At 44.5% G+C, this 16290-nt stretch overlaps 1 long non-coding RNA gene across 1 annotated transcript; it reads left to right on the plus strand.

Moving 5' to 3' along the window:
• The first annotated feature begins 196 nt into the window (after window positions 1-196).
• On the plus strand, window positions 197-15712 carry LOC110127754 (uncharacterized). Its single transcript, XR_002310917.2, has 5 exons — window positions 197-627; window positions 2267-2511; window positions 3882-4024; window positions 4150-4386; window positions 11366-15712. It is a non-coding gene; the product is annotated as an uncharacterized lncRNA (long non-coding RNA).
• Window positions 15713-16290: the final 578 nt, after the last annotated feature.

The raw sequence follows: 16290 nt of genomic DNA on the forward strand, positions 1-16290 counted from the left end.
CAGGAAGGGGCCGCGCTCTGAGCCCCCCGCGCCTCCCCCGGGCCCGAGCACAGAACAGAGGATGATGGAACCGGGGGCCCAGTGATCCGTTATGAGCCCATTTCACAGACCGGCAGGCTGCAGTTTCCAGAAGTGCCACCCACGCCTCTGGCACAGGATCTGAATCCCTAACTTCACGGAGTAATCAGCTCTGATGACATCAGACAGTGTCGATCTGAGAGGGAGGCTCAGAAATGGTCTGCGTTCCACTGAAATTTTCTCCTTCTAAAGGAGTAACAGTATTGTTAAAAGATAACTTTCCAAAGGACTATAGTGGATTTGTTATTGACCCGGGTTCTTAAATAGAAATTGATGGGGGCTTCCCTGGTGGTCTGGTGGTTAAGAATCCACCTTGCGATGAAGGGAACTTGAGTTTGATCCCTGTTCAGGGAACTAAGATCCCACACGCTGGGGAGCAACTAAGCCTAGATGCCACTGCTGCTGAGCCGGAGCGCCACAAGTAGAGAGTCCCTTTGCTGCAATGGAAGATCCCATATGATGGCAACCAAATAAACTTAAAAAAGAAATTGATACAAAGCCAGATCAGGCAAGGCTTTGGATCTCTTACCTAAGCACGCCAGATTACAGGTATGGGTGCCCTTGCTTGCTCCCTGGGGGAGGGGGTGAGCTGGTTCCTAAATGGCTCCAGGGTTGGGGTGGATCCTGCCTGGGCTGGAGGGGTGTGTTTAGGTGGTCTGCCCACCCTCTTGGTGGTGCTGGGCGCACTAATGATGCATAGGACCCTGCTTTTGTTTCTGACCCCTCAGAAGTGGCAGTTGGGTTTTTGGTCTTTTTGTATCTTGTTGTTCCTAGTTTGTACAACCGCACAGTTATTTTTAGTCCCCTGTAGTTTCTTTGTATTTTCTTGCTGGAGAAAACAGTTTGTCCAGGATCAAGGACCGGAGCAAAGGGTCAGCCTGTCTCAGTCCCTGAGACAGTCCCAGCCTGTCTCAGATTTAGGTGTACTAACATAGAATGATCTCTAAAATTTGATGAGATGAACATGAAAATAAAAGCATGAAAGTAAAAATCCCCAAATATAGGCTTCCCTGATGGCTCAGCTGGTAAAGAACCAGTGTGCAATGTGGGAGACCTGGATTCGATCCCTGGGTTAGGAAGATCTCCTGGAGAAGGGAGCGTCTACCCACTGCAGTATTCTGGCCTGGAGAATCCTATGGACGGTATAGTCCATGGGATTGCAAAGAGTTGTACAGGACTGAGAGACTTTCACTTTCCATATGTTATTCAGTTCCATGTATACACATTTGTGTCTGAATTTATATTAGGAACCACATAGACAAGGAACTGGAAGAGTCTACCAAGCTGAGGGAACTGGACTGGAATCTAGCCAAGCTGGCCTCTTCTTGGATATGCCAGAGATTTTCCCTAAGCCCAAAGGAGGGGCGAGCCACTGAGAGCAGGGCTCCAAGGCACACAGTTACAGTGCAGTCTGTATTGGAATTGTGCTGCAGGTGGCGCCATTTACATAAAATACTTCTGCAGTGGGGAGACCTGAAGTTGTCCTACTGGCAGCCCTGTACATTCTTGCACACTGGATATTTATCTTTTAATATTTTGACAGTTTGATGATGCAAAAAATTACCTTGTTATTTTTTATGAGTGAAGTTGACTTTTGTTTGCCTATTCAAATATTTTTTTTTCTATTTTCCCTCTTTCCTTTATGTATTCTGATTATTAATCTGATATATTAATATCAGCAAGGAGATCAAACCAGTCAATCCTAAAGGAAATCAACCCTGAATATTCAATGGAAGGACTGATGCTGAAGCTAAAGCTTCAGTACTTCGGCCACCTGATGTGAAGAGCCAACTCATTGGGAAAAACCCTGATGCTGGGAAAGATTGAGGACAAGAGGAGAAGGGGCGGCAGAGGATGGGATGTTTGGATGGCATCATTGACTCAGTGAAAACCATATATTTTCAGAGAAGATATATTTGATTAGATCAGAAAACTGCAGATCCCAGGTTGGAAGGCAGGTGGACCTGATTCTAAAATTCACACTCTGAAGCATTATCAGGCTCCAGGAGAGTAACTAGGTAGTGAGGAAATCTGGAGGGAGGTGGAGGTAGAAGAGGGCAAATTGGGTCTTTGGAGGCTCAGAGTGGCAAGTTCTTAAGTTAGGGAAAGACGACCCATAACTGCCTGCATAGTTAAAGTGCTGTAACGTGCGAAGTCATCTTTTCCTCTCATGCTTCCGCCCTGGCAGTTACCACCAAGATCCACAGTTGAACCCTCACTCGGAGTGTGACGCTCAGAGAAGTCAGGGGGTGGCCTAAGGTCACACAGAAATGTGGAGACTTGCTCCCAGGATACCCGTGCACCCATTGGCAATACTGCAGGATGTATGTGGCCTCCCAGGCTGGCCTACCGTGGCGATAAAAGGGGGTAGGGGGCATCTGGCAGGGCTTTCTCCCCCAGCCCACACCCAAAGGCAAGGGGCCAAGGCAAATGGTAAGTGGGAGCTGGCCATCTCTCTGGAGGTGGAGGGGAGGAGAGGGACTGCCAAGCTCGAAGGGGCTCAGTGGCTGGGAGGGTCAGAGTCCACAAAAGCCTCCTTGTCTTCTTGTCTCTGGGCAGACAAGACTGGTTCCAGAAAGGTCTCAGCCCTGCGGGGGCCAGGCCACCCCTCCTCCACACAGATGGAGCAGGGTTGCTAGCCCATGGCCACACAAGTTACATGCGGAGAGAATGAACCAGTGGAGTGTGGGTATAGATGCCTCTGTAGGGGATAGAAGGTGCAGGGGACCTAACAAGGTGATTTAAGAAATCTTTTGTGTTTTATTTTTGTTTAAAACTCTATCCCCTTTCTGACAAACAGTCCCAAATCCTCCCAGATAGGGGAAGATGTAGGAAGGTAAGGAAATCTGCTGTGTACAGGCCTAACGTTAACCAGTATACCATCAGTAATTGTAGTCCTAGATGCCGACACTCACTGGTGCTGACATTCATTGATTCCGACTTTATGTCAAGTACCATTCCAAGCACTGTGTTCTTGTTTCTTCGTTCATCCCGGCTGGTACTGTAAGCGCGGCGTTCTGTGGTTATCCCAGAGGTTGGTAAGGGCAGCTTCCCACCTGGTGTTTTTTGAAGTGTGATGAATCCACATTTAAAAGTGGAGGAAACCAGCTTAAAGGTATCCCACCTGCTTAGTTAGAGATATCTTTTACGCAGATTCACATTGCTCAGCGTCAATTCAGTCCATTGTCAAAGTGATAGACATTTCCCAACAATGTGTTCATTTATGACTCCAGGGTCCTGTGGGCCTGGCGGGTAGGGAGCCGTCTGGCATTTCCCCCAGCTCTGTGAGAACCTTGTTATCAGTGTTCTCTGGGGGCAATGATCTCATTTCGCTCTTCAAGACTGGAGCTGGGATAAAAAATATAAACTAAGGACATCTGTGTACTGATGTGGGTTCTTGGACACTTTAATCAGCAGAAAGTGATAAAGAGGCCAGATGAGAAATGCAGGCAAAGCTTTGCTCGGACTAACACTTGTGCTGCAGCAGAAGGGAGTGAAAACAAGTAGCAGGTGTCCTTGCTTGCTCCCTGAGGGAGGGGGAGCTGGTCCTTTAAATGGGGTGAGGGGAGGGGCGGATCGTAGGTTGAATTAGAAGAGTGGCTTAGGTCGTGTGCCCACCCTCTCGGTGCTGCTGCAGGCAGGGCTCACGCACTGTATCCTGCTTTTGTTTCTGACACCTCCTAAAAGGCCATTGGGTTTATAGTCTTTTTGCATCTTGTTTTTGATTTGCCCCAATTGCAAGATGCAGTTATTTTCATAGTGTTATTTGTATTCCATTGTATTTATATTTATTTGTATTCCAGGAGACATTTGTCCAGGTGCAAACACTGCAGTAAAGGTCCAAGGTCAAATCAGTTGGCTGACTATTCAAAGCATTTTGGAGTTAGAATCCATCAGAAGAGGAGTTCAACCACTGACTCTGCCCTTATTGGTTGCGTAGCCTTAGGTAAGTCACCTAACGGCCTCACCAGCAAAGAGGGGGTAACAGTAAGGAATGAGAATTGCCTTGCCTGCTTCTGAGAAGCTTTTCTGGGCTGGTCACTGTTGTTTCCTCACCTTATTTATCTGCAGGTTGGGAGTTTGCTGAGGGTGGAAAAGATGCGAGCAATGCACAGGCTGGCAGAGGCCCTCAGATGAAGTTCAGGGTCTTCAGATGTTACCAAGCCTGAGCTCAAACTGCTCGTAGCAGGGCAGGCCAGGCCAGTAAGTCGAGAGTAGAGTTGTTGGGGCAAAGAATATTGACTGTATTCGGAAAGCTACAGGCTGAGAAGATGGTGGACTAGTTTCCCAAAGAACCATCTTGCCCAGGTTTGGATTCTAGTTTCTTTTATGGAACAAAGAAGGGAAGGCCAGGGTGTCAAGTGAAAAAGGAACTAAGTTGTTGCAAATATTTCCTGACTCTGGCCAGACTCTGGAAGGGTTGTGTTAATTTCTTCTTTCCAGAAGCCAGTCACAGATGGGCCTGGTCAGGATGTTTCCTGTGAGTTTAAACAAAAATATTTTAGCTTAGTGCTCAGGCATGTGAGGTAGGGTTCTCAGAGATGGGCTATTATATATACTTTAAGATGGTGGTCCCAAACCTTTTTGGCATTAGGGACCAGTTTCGTGGAAGACTGTTTTTCCACGGAGATTAGTGGTGGGGGGTGGGGAGAGATGCTTGGGGCAGGCTGTATGGTGAGTGTTGGTTCAGACCTAAATGTGAGCAATGAAGGGGGTGATTCAGGCAGTAACTTGAGCCAGCAATGGGGATCAGTGGGGAGCAGCAGGCGCTTGGCTAATTCATGTGTCCCCTACCTCCTGCCATGCAGCCCGGTTCTTAACAGGGGTTGGGGACCTCTACTTAAAGGTATAGACAACATCCTTTTAGTGATTAGCTTATAGAAAAAGCAATGGAATACAGAGGTAAAAGTAAAAGAAACAGATCCAATATGGAGTCAGATTTGCTCTTCCCTATTACACAGGGAGTCAGGAAAGTCAATTGTAGACCAAGCAAGGGCCAGCAGCTAACTCTGCTTCCTGAAGTAGGTGCAGAGTTAAGGCCTCATCAAGGAGGCCTTTGAACATGAGGAGGGTTCTTCTTTTCTCTTTCTTTTTAATTGGACAATTGCTATACAGCGCTGTGTTTCTGCTGTACCACAAAGTGAATCAGCTACATGTATACATATATCCCCTCTCTTCTGAACCTCCCTCCCCAACTCTGCCCGCCAAGTAGGGTTTTTCTAAGCAGTATGTACTGTGTGCCATGGAAATTGGTGGGGTGTAGATAGGTGACAGGAGAAGGGGAGCCATAAATCTGGGGAATGTTTAGCCAGCTTATTGAGGGCCTTGAATGACACTCTAGGAGAGTCACCCTTTATGGTGTAGGCAGAGGTGCTGGCAGGGTTTTTGGCTTAAGGATGACTCAATCATGCTAACCCCCTTCTTTTTTAAAAAGTTTTTCTTTTGAAATAAGTGTAAACTTAAAAAAACTATACAGTGAGTTCTCAGATATTCGTCACCAGCTTCCCCAAATATTAACATCTTATAAACTACAGTAGAATTATCAAAGTGAGGAAGTTAACATTAACACAATACCATTAAATAAGCTGCTGGGGCAGTCAGAGCACAGGTTGGAAAAGAATTTCCAGACAGAGCGTTTCAGAAGGGAATGAGTTTATTAAGAACAAAGAGCTGAGATAATATGGGCACTGTGAGCACAGCGGGCTGACCTCTTGACACACTAGGGAGAATTGACAATTTTCGTGGGTTAATAGCTAATGTTTATAGCCTCAGAGAAAATTCCAGCTGAAAAGTTGGCGTTAGGTGATTGGTTGGGGTGCTATAGAGTGTTTACTGGAGTGGGCATCTTTGCCTGACTGGGAGTCAGGAAGCTTGTTAGTGATGATCAGGGACTTTTGGCAATGGTTACAAAGGGATGCAGCTTCGGAGGTGACCTTGGTTCTGGACTCCACCTCTGTGGCCTTGGTGCAAGGCCTTGCATCTGTGGCCTTGGGGGTGGGATGCAGCATAAGCTACAGACTTTATTCAGATGTTGCTGGTTGTCTCACTAATGTTCTTTTTCTGGCACAGGATGCAGTCCAGGACCCCACATTGACTCAGTTGTCGTATCTCTTTAGGCTCCTTTAATCTAGAACAGCTCCTCAGTCTTTTTTTTTTAATCTCTCATAATTTTGACAGTTTTTAAGAGTTTTGGCTAGTTATTTTTGTCCTTCATAACCTTGACACTTCTGAAGAATATTGGCTAATTATTCTGTAGAATGTCCCTCAACTTGTGTTTTTCATGAAGACTTTGAGGTCACGCATTTTTGGTGAGAATCTCATACGAGTGATGCTGTGTTGGGCTTCCTTGTGCCTCAGCTGGTAAAGGATCTGCCTGCAATGCAGGAGACTCTGGTTCAATTCCTGGGTTAGGAATATCTGCTGGAGAAGGGATATGCTACCCACCCCAGCGTTGGGCTTCCCTTGTGGCTCAACTGGTAAAGAATCTGTCTGCAGTGTGGGAGACCTGGGTTGATCCCTGGGTTGGGAAGATCCCCTGGAGAAGGGAAGGCTACCCACTCCAGTATTCTGGCCTGGGGAATCCCATGGAATGTGTAGTCCATGGGGTCACAAAGAGTGGGACACGACTGAGTGATTTTCACTTTGTAGTAAGGCACATCGGAAGTCATGCAGGATATTGCTCTGTCTCATTGCTGGTGGTGTTAACCTTGAAAGACGATGTGGTAAAGGTGAGGTCTGTCAGGCTTCTCCATTGCAGAATTGCTGCCTTCCCTTTTCTAGTACATGAGTATCTTGTGGGGAGGTCACTATTATACCTGCTCTTAACCTGGTGGAGGGAGGATTTCTCCCAGTGCCCCTGGGCTGAGGATTATCTTTTCAGGCTCGGATGGGCCTAAAACTGACCTGTCTCCTCAAATTTGGTTCTTCTGATGGCTTTCCCTTTCCATGATATAAGCCTCATAGACGGTTGGTGGGAATGTAAATTTGTACAGCTTTCGTGGAGGTGCATTTGCCAGTTTCCACAACAATTCTGAATGTGTATACTCTAACTTTACAATTTCACTTAGATAATGAAACACAAGTACACAGAAGGCATATGGTGTACTAAGGAGAAATTAAAGTGAACAAATTTCCCTTTTCTCCATTTTTGATGATAGCCTTTCTGACACGTGGGCTTCCCTGATAGCTCACTTGGAAAGAATCTGCCTGCAATGCAGGAGACCCCAGTTTGATTCCTGGGTCAGGAAGAGCCCCTGGAGAAGGGGTAGGCTACCCACTCCAGTATTCTTGGGCTTTCCTGTGACTCACCTGGTAAAGAATCTGCCTGCAATTTGGGAGACTTGGGTTCAATCCCTGGGTTGGGAAGATCTAGAGAAGGGAAAGGCTACCCATTCCAGTATTCTGGCCTGGAGAATTCCATGGACTATACAGTCCATGGGGGTGGCAAAGAGTTGGACACGACTAAGTGACTTTCACTCATTCTGACACGTGCAAGATGGTATCTCAGTATGGTTTGATTTGCATTTCTCTTGGACTTCCCTGGTGATCCAGTGGTTAAGACTCCACACTTCCGTTGTAGGGGGCACAGTTTTGATCCTTGGTCACAGAAGTTAGGCATGGTACATGCATGTGCACTAAGTTGCTTCAGTCGTGTCCAACTGAAGTGTGTTCACTATTTGCAATCTTATGGACTGTAGCACACCAGGCTCCTCTGTCCATGGGATTCTCCAGTAAGAATACTGGAGTGGGTTGCTGTGCCCTCCTTCAGGGGATCTTCCTGATGCAGGGATCTAATCTATATTTCCTGTGGTTCCTGCATTGCAGGTGGATTCTTTACCACATGGTGTGGCATCCCCCACCCCAAATCTGATTTGCATTTCCCTGATGATTAGTAATGTTAAACATCTTTTCATGTGTCTATTGACTGTCTGTATGTCTTCTCTGGAAAAATGTCTGTCTAGATATGCCCATTTTAAAATCAGTTGTTTTGTTTTTTGTTTGTTTTTACTGTTGAGTTGTATGAGTTCTTTATATATTTTGGATATTAGCATCTTATCAAGGACCTTCTTGGTGGCGCAGTGGATAGGAATCTGCCTGCCAGTTCAGGAGACACATGTTCAATCCCTGGTCTGGGAAGATTCCACATGCGGTGGAACAACTAAGCCCATGAACCACAGTTGCCTAGCTTGTGCTCTAGAACCTGTGAGTCACAACTACTGAAGCCTGCATGCCTTAGAATCTGAGAGCTGCAACTACTGAAGCCCATGCGTCTATAGCCTGTGCTCTGCAACAAGAGAAACCACCACAATGAGAAACCTGAGTACCACAACAAAGAATAGCCCCCACTTGCCAAACTAGAGAAAGTCTGCCTAAAGCAGTGAAGACCCAGTGCAGCCAAAAATAAATAAATAATAATTTTTTAAAAAGGCATTGTATACACACACACAAGTAAAAAAATACATATATATCAGATATATCATTTGCAAATATCTACTCCCAGTTGGCATGGGCTTCCCTGGTGGCTCAGACAGTAAAGAATCAACTTTCAATTCAGGAGACCTGGGTTCAATCCCTGGGTTGGGAAGATCCCCTGGAGGAGGTCATGGCAACCCACTCCAGTATTCTTGCCTGGAGAATCCCCATGGCCGGAGGAGCCTGGCAGGCTACAGTCCATGGGGTCACAAAGAGTTGGACACGACTGAGCGACTAAGCACTGCACAGTTGGTAGGTGGCCTTTTCATTTTGTTGATAGTCTCCTTCACTGTGCAAAAGCTTTTTAGTTTGATATAGTCCCATTTGTTCATTTTTATTTATTTTGCCTGAGACATATCGAAAAAGGATATTACCAATATGGATGTCAAAAAGATTATTGCCTGTTTTCTTCTAGAAGTGTTATAGTTTCAGGTCTTACATTTAATTCTTTAATCCATTTGAATTCATTTTTGAGCATGGTTTGAGAGAGTAGTCCAGTTTGATTCTTCTGCATGTAGCTGTTTGGTTTTCCTAACATCATGTTAATGAGGTTTTTTTCCCTCATTGTATATTCTTGCCTCCTTCAGCATAGATTGTTTGGATTCATTTCTAGGCTCTATTAAGTTCCCTTGATCTGTGTGTTTGTTTTTGTTCCACCCCACACTGTTTTGATTACTATAGCTTTGTAGTATAATTTGAAATCATGGAGCATATTACCTTCAGCTTTGTTCTTCTTTCTCAAGGTTATTTTGGCTATTCAGGGCCTTTTGTGTTTCTGTACAAATTTTAGATTTGTTCTAGTTCTGTGAAAAATGTTCTTGGCATTTTGATAAGGATTGCATTGAATTTTTAGCCACTGTGGAAAACAGTATAGAGATTCCTCAAAATATTAAAAATTATAATTACCATATGATCCAGCAATTCCACTCCTGGGTAGTTATCCAAAGAAAACAAAAACATATGTATCCCTGCATTCATTACAGCATTATTTACAATGGCCAAGATATGAAAGCAATCTAATTCTAAGTGAAAGTTGCTCAGTCATGTCCGACTCTTTGTGACCCCATGGACTATACAGTCCATGGAATTCTCCAGGCCAGAATACTGGAGTGGGTAGCTGTTCCCTTCTCCAGGGGATCTTCCCAACTCAGGGATTTAACCCAAGTCTCCTACATTGCAGGTGATTCTTTACCAGCTAAGCCACAAGGGGAGCCCAGAAAGCAACCTAAGTGTCGACTAATAGATGATGATGTGTGTATATATATATATATGCACACAAAATGGAATATTAGTCATAGAAAGAATGAAATTTTGTCATTGTGACAACATGGTCTACCTGGATGGTATTATGCTTAGTGAAAGAAGTTAGAGAAAGACATATACTGTATAATTTCACATATATGTGGAATCTAAAAACAAATGAACAAACATAGCAAAATAGAAGCAGAATTATAGATACAGAGAGCAAAAAGATGGTTACCAGAGGGGATGGAAGTTGGGAGAAGAAAAAATAGGTGAGAGAGATTAAGTACAAGCTTCCAGTTGGAAAATAAATGAGTGACAGATATGAAATGTATAGAGTAGGGAATTAGAGTCAATTATGTCATATCTTTGCATGGTGACAGATGACAACTAGTCTTATCATGGTGATCATTTTGAAATGTATAGACACATCAAATCACTAAGTTGAGTAACAGGAACTAAGACAGTGTTGTAGTCAATGATATTTTGAAAAATCCAATCACACAAACTCATAAAAAAAGAGATCAGATGTGTGGGTGGTCAGAGGGGGAACTGGATGAAGGCCGTCAAAATGCACAAACTCTCAATTATAAGATAAATAAGTACTAAGGTTGTAATGTACAAAATGATAAATATAGTTAACACATTAACACTGCTGTATGTTATATATTGTATGAAAGTTGTTCAAAGAGTAAATTCTATGAGTTCTCATTAAGGAAGAATTTTTCTCTATTAATTTTGAATCTATGAGATGATAGATGTCTGCTAAACTTATTGCAATAATCATTTCATGATGTATATATAAGTCAAATCATTATGCTGTGCACCTTAAACTTACACAGTGCTGTATGTCAATAAAACTGTAAGTAAATGAATTAAATGAGTGGATACTATCTATGTATGCCAGCATGGAATTACCTGCAAGATTTACTGTTGAATAAAGAAAGCAATTTGCAGAAAAATGTGCAGAATACGATCTCATCATGATCAACTCTTAGTAAAATGCACTTTTCATATCCAGAGGCATAATCCACAGTGAGGAACAGGCTTTGGAGTCCACTGTGACCTTGGGTAGGTTTCTTATGTGTTCTCAGTCCCATTCATAAAATGAGGGCAGTGAAGGTGGAATTAGTGGGTCCTGGGCTGTTCCAGCCTGCTCTCTGGCACTCATTCCCTGTGCCTTTTCAGTCTCAGCTGCAGTTAGGATTGTCCTCAGCATCATTTCCTCAGTCAGCATCGTGGCCACCTCTGCCAGGTCCTTCACACTCAGGATCTGTGTCCTATGCTGGGGCCCAGAAGTAAATCTGTGAATCTGTATGCATGTATATTATACACTATGTTATACATGTCACTCTCTATATAACTGATATCTAGAAAAAATGGACAGTCGGCTGCTAAAGGTGCAATCACTGTTATACACAGGAATTAGGAAGAGAGTGAGGGTACTAATTAACTGGGAACTTTGTGTTAGACATTTCTCATTGTTGAATGATTTGATGTGTCACAGCAAGCATGGGATATCTTTGTAATGGCAGTAACAACTCCTGTTGCAGCACCACTCCTTCTTTTCCAGGAAAGAAAACTGAGGCCCAGAGAAGGGGCCTTGCCCAAGTCCAGCTGGGAGGTTAGCAGCCAGATGAGAAGTAGATGAGAAAGCAAGGCTGGGAGGGACCAGAGGTGAGTATACGACACCCAGTTGGGGAGACCATGTAGAAAATGTACTGTTAAGGGAGAAAAGGGGCTGGGCCCTGTCTCCCAAACTCTGAGAGCTCCGTGGTCCTTGAGAAAGGAGAGGGCAGAGTTCTGGGCCCCAGCATAGGTCACAGATCCTGCATGTGAAGGACCTGGCAGAGGTGGCCACGATGCTGACTGAGGAAATGATGCTGAGGACAATCCTAACTGCAGCTGAGGCTGAAGAGGCACAGGGAGTGCATGCCAGAGAGCAGGATGGAACAGCCCAGGACCCACTAATTCCACCTTCACTGCCCTCCTTTTATGAATGGGACTGAGAACAGATAAGAAACCTACCCAAGGTCACAGTGGACTCCAAAGCCTGTCCCTCACTGTGGATTATGCCTCTGGATATGAAAAGTGCATTTTACTAAGAGTTGATCCCCAAACTAGCATGTGACACTTACCTACACTTACCTAGGCCTTGAAAAACCTTTAAAAAAAATCATAGTTAAATTAATTTTTGCAACCAAAATTTGAACATCACTGAACTTGACCAAGAAGGAACAAAACCAGAACAGAAATGAAACAAGAGGAAGGAAGAGAAAAAAGAAGGTATATGCAAGTGTTGACATTTTATCTCTGGAATAATTCTGCTTTAGCTCTGTTCCCTAGGACCAAAGAATAGATGAGTGGAGAATTCTAAACTGTTCCAACCAGTCTGCAAATTTTATTCCTTTGTAAATCTAAAATATATTGAAATTTTTGTGTGTTGTGCTGAAGCTTAAATGGGGGACTGAAGTTTCATGTTTCTGACTGAGGTATAAATTTAGTTTGAAAACAGATGTTCCAATGATTGCTTTCTGCTCAGGGTGACTACTTGAGCCTGAATTTTCAGTTTGCCCTGATAAAGAAGAGAGGCTCCTGGAGAGAAATCTGCTGAGCTGATGGCCTGGACAAAGATTAGTAGATGGGCATATGTACTTTTGGGTCAATGTTAGTGAAGAAATTTGCTTGATGGGGCAGAAATACCGATTCAGGATCAATAAGAGGTAAATTCCGTTGTGTGGGGCAAGGTTAGATTTGAATTTTTAGGAGAGGCAGAGAATTTAAATAATTGCTACTCATGTGGATCTCTAATTTGTTGTGGTTCATCAGAAAAAAATGTGTATATGTTGGATCTGAAAACCAAGGGACATATGTGAGCTACCATGGTCATAGGAATTAACTCTCCAATTAAGGAATGTTGCTTGTCACCCGTTTCTACAAGACTCAAGTCACTAAATGCCACTTCAGTTATTGACATATAGCACGTATATACGTATACTGACATAAAATTCTTTCTCTGGAAAGAATTCAGGGTGAAGCTCAAGAATGAGGCACTCTGTGCTCTGGGAAAACTGACAGAACAGGCCCTCAGATAGTTAGATATTTTCAGGAGAAATTTTTATGAACCCAAATTCTTGTATCAGCCCATGCTTAGAAAAGCACTAAAATCATTAGCTGAGATATCTGATCCTTGTGACTGATAGCAACCTTCTGCAGAGATGTGTGCCTGATTGCACATACTCCTCCAAAATCACATACGTTTTCAGAGCAGTTCTTCAAAGCAGTCTGAGGGGCTGTCTCCTGGGCTATAGTTCTAACTAAGATGCTGAATAATCTCAATTCACAGCTCTTATGTTATACATGTATTAGTTAAGCTGAAAAACAAAACAAAACAATGTTGAGAACTGGCCTGGAAGTTAGGCCTCAAGGCAGCTGTTTCCCAGCTCTGCTGCTCTTTGCTGTGTGTGCTTGGGTAGTTAGCTCACCCTCTCTAGGTGCTAGGGTCCTCTTCTGCCAAATGAAGTGGTGGGTGGAAGGAACTCCAGTGATGGCAGCTCCTTCCTGCTCACATCACAAGACTTAGGAAAGCAACCTTGTTGGCATACTGGCTGTCTGCATTCCACACTCAGTTGTTCACTTTGGAGGAAGATGTAGTTGGAGGCAGTCACATCACCTTGTACCCAGAGCCCAGGCCAGAGGAAGGCATGCCCATCCTGGCTGCATCAGGGGCTGTACGCAGAACTGGGTGATGGTTAAGAGCTGGGTGAGTCAGAGAATCATGGTTTCTAGGCTCTCAGTTCTGCCTCTTTCTAGATGAGAGATCTCTGGTAACTTGCTGTCTCTGACCTGAGTGTCAAATGAGGATGTTAATAGCAACTGTGTCCTTTTGGGAGTTTTTGAGAGAATCAGATGAGATGTGTATAAATGACTAGAAATAGTGCTGGGCACATATTGTACATTCAATCAATGTTAACTATTATTTGATCTTTAAAATAATTTTTTGAAACTTATTTATGTATATTTGGCCATGTCAAGTCTCAGCTGTGGCACTTAGACTCTCTAGTTGTGATATGTAGTTTCAGCAGTTGCAGCCCTCGGGCTGTCTGGTTGTGTTGCTTGCACTCCAGAATGCATGGGCTCAGTAGTTGTCGCATGCGGGCTTAGTTGCTCTGCCTCATTTGGGATCTTAGTTCCCTAACCAGGGATCTAACCTATGTCCCCTGCATTGCAAGGCAGATTCTTAACCATTGGACCATCAAGGAAGTCCCTATTTCTGTTGTTTTTACTACTCAAAATCAAATCTTAACTTCTTAACTAATATAGAAATTCTTGGCATGGCATACTGGACAAGTGGCTATCCTCATTCTTCTTGAATACTTCCAGTGACAGGAAACTCACTATTCCCAGTTAATTGTTTCACTAACCAATAGTGCTTCTGGAATTTCATGGAATTTTAAAGCTGAAATCTTAATGTAAATCTCAAGTTCAACTGCCTCATGAAGAAACCCAAGTTCAAGAGGTAAAAGGTTTGCTCAAGGCTACGTGGCTAGTTAGGTGGCAGCGGCTCCTTTCTTCCAGTCTTATTTACTCCATCCATTTTCCTTAGTGCCTTTGAGCTCTTTGGTACTGTATCCACCCGTGCCCCCCACTTTCCCCAGAGAACAGTTCCTGGAGGCCCCAGGCTGTCTGTTGAGTCTTTTTGGATCCCAGATAATGATTAACTAACTCATCCCTGGATCCAGGGAAAAAAACCTCTATTTTAGAACTTTTAAATGAAGAAGGCTGAGTTCTCCTTGCTACATTTTAGGAGGCAATCCCCTCCCTCCACCCAAGAGTCACAGGGATGATTCAGCTTCGCCCCATTCCTAGACACAGTCCTTTCTGCTGCCCAGCCCTCACTAGTTCCCCTGGCCTCTTAACCGCCACCCTGATACTGTTTAAAAAATGCCTGGTTTCATAGGCCCTGAAGGCCAATGTCCATTTCCCTACCTGCTCCACCTGTTCTGCCAGTGTCTTCACACCAGAAGTGGTACTCCTGGGGATAGTTACAGTTGACAAGGATTTGGATCTATTTTTGCCACAGTGATTATAGAAAAATAGCACATGTACCCTCTCAGGCGAGGGGTCGGGTACCCCCAGAAGCCCTCAGTGCCACTGACTTGACCTTAGATGTTGCTTCCTAGCCACATCAACCCTCCCACTCAGCTCCCTGGCTCTGACTCCTGAGCTGGCCTTCCCACTCCACCTCTTAATTAACTCCTTACGACGAGAAATCAGAAAGCATCATTGCAGTCTTTACAAGGCCCAAGCTTCAGCGGTTTCAGAGGAGGCCTCTCTAACCAGTTCCTGGTTAGACTCATGTTCAGATGGAAAACATATTTTCCTTCTAGATGCCAATTCAAAGGGATGTTTTGAAGCAGCAGAGAGTGATATGGCGATTCTAACACATCTGGTGGTTAGCCAGCAAGACCAGATTTCATGTAAAACTTGCCTCTGAGGCAGGGGTGACGTCCCCCTTTCCTCCCGGGAGCACTTGTATGTCTGAAGACAGCAGAGATTGATTCCCTAAAAAGTTCTTTGAGGCTCTAATCCTTTTTATTTATTTTTGGCCGTGCTGGGTCTTCATTGCTGCGTGTGGACTTTTTCTCTAGTTGTGGAGAGCGAGGGCTTTTTAGTTGTGGTGCATAGCCTTCTCACTGCAGTTGCAGGGGCTTCTCTTGTTGTGGAGAATGGGCTCTTGGGCACATGGGCTCAGTAGTTGCGGCTCTTGGGCTCAAAAGTGTAGGCTCAGTAGTTGTGGCACACGGCCTTAGTTGCCCCATGGCATGTAGGGATCTTGCTGGATCAGGGATTGAACCTGTGTCTCCTGTATTGCAAGGCAGATTCTTAAACACTGGACTACGAGGGAAGCCAGAGACTCTACTCCTGTTAATATCTTTGTATATAAAAACAAAACTATTAAAAGGATTTAATGGTAGACTAGCTTCCGTGGTAGCTCAGAGGGTAAGGAATCTGCCTGCAATGCAGGAGACCTGGGTTCGATCCCTGGGTTGGGAAGATCCCCTGGAGAAGGGAATGGCAACCCACTCCAGTATTTTTGCCTGGAAAATCCAATGGACAGAGGAGCCTGGTGAGCTACAGTCCACGGGGTCGCAAAGAGTTGGACACAGCTGAGTGACTAGCATACACACATGTGGTAGATTGTTTCCTTCAATGTTTTTCATTTGGGATGTGATCTAACCTGTAATATAGCTTTATCTGTAGTAGTAGTAGCTTTGCCAGGGAGAAGGCAATGGCACCCCACTCCAGTGCTCTTGCCTGGAAAATCCCATGGATGGAGGAGCCTGGTGGACTGCAGTCCATGGGGTCGCTAAGAGTCGGACACGACTGAGTGACTTCACTTTCACTTTTCACTTTCTTGCATTGGAGAAGGAAATGGCAACCCACTCCAGTGTTCTTGCCTGGAGAATCCCAGGGACGGCGCAGCCTGGTTGGCTG

This window comes from Odocoileus virginianus, chromosome 7, assembly GCF_023699985.2.
Source record: "Odocoileus virginianus isolate 20LAN1187 ecotype Illinois chromosome 7, Ovbor_1.2, whole genome shotgun sequence".
Lineage (NCBI taxonomy): Eukaryota > Metazoa > Chordata > Mammalia > Artiodactyla > Cervidae > Odocoileus > Odocoileus virginianus.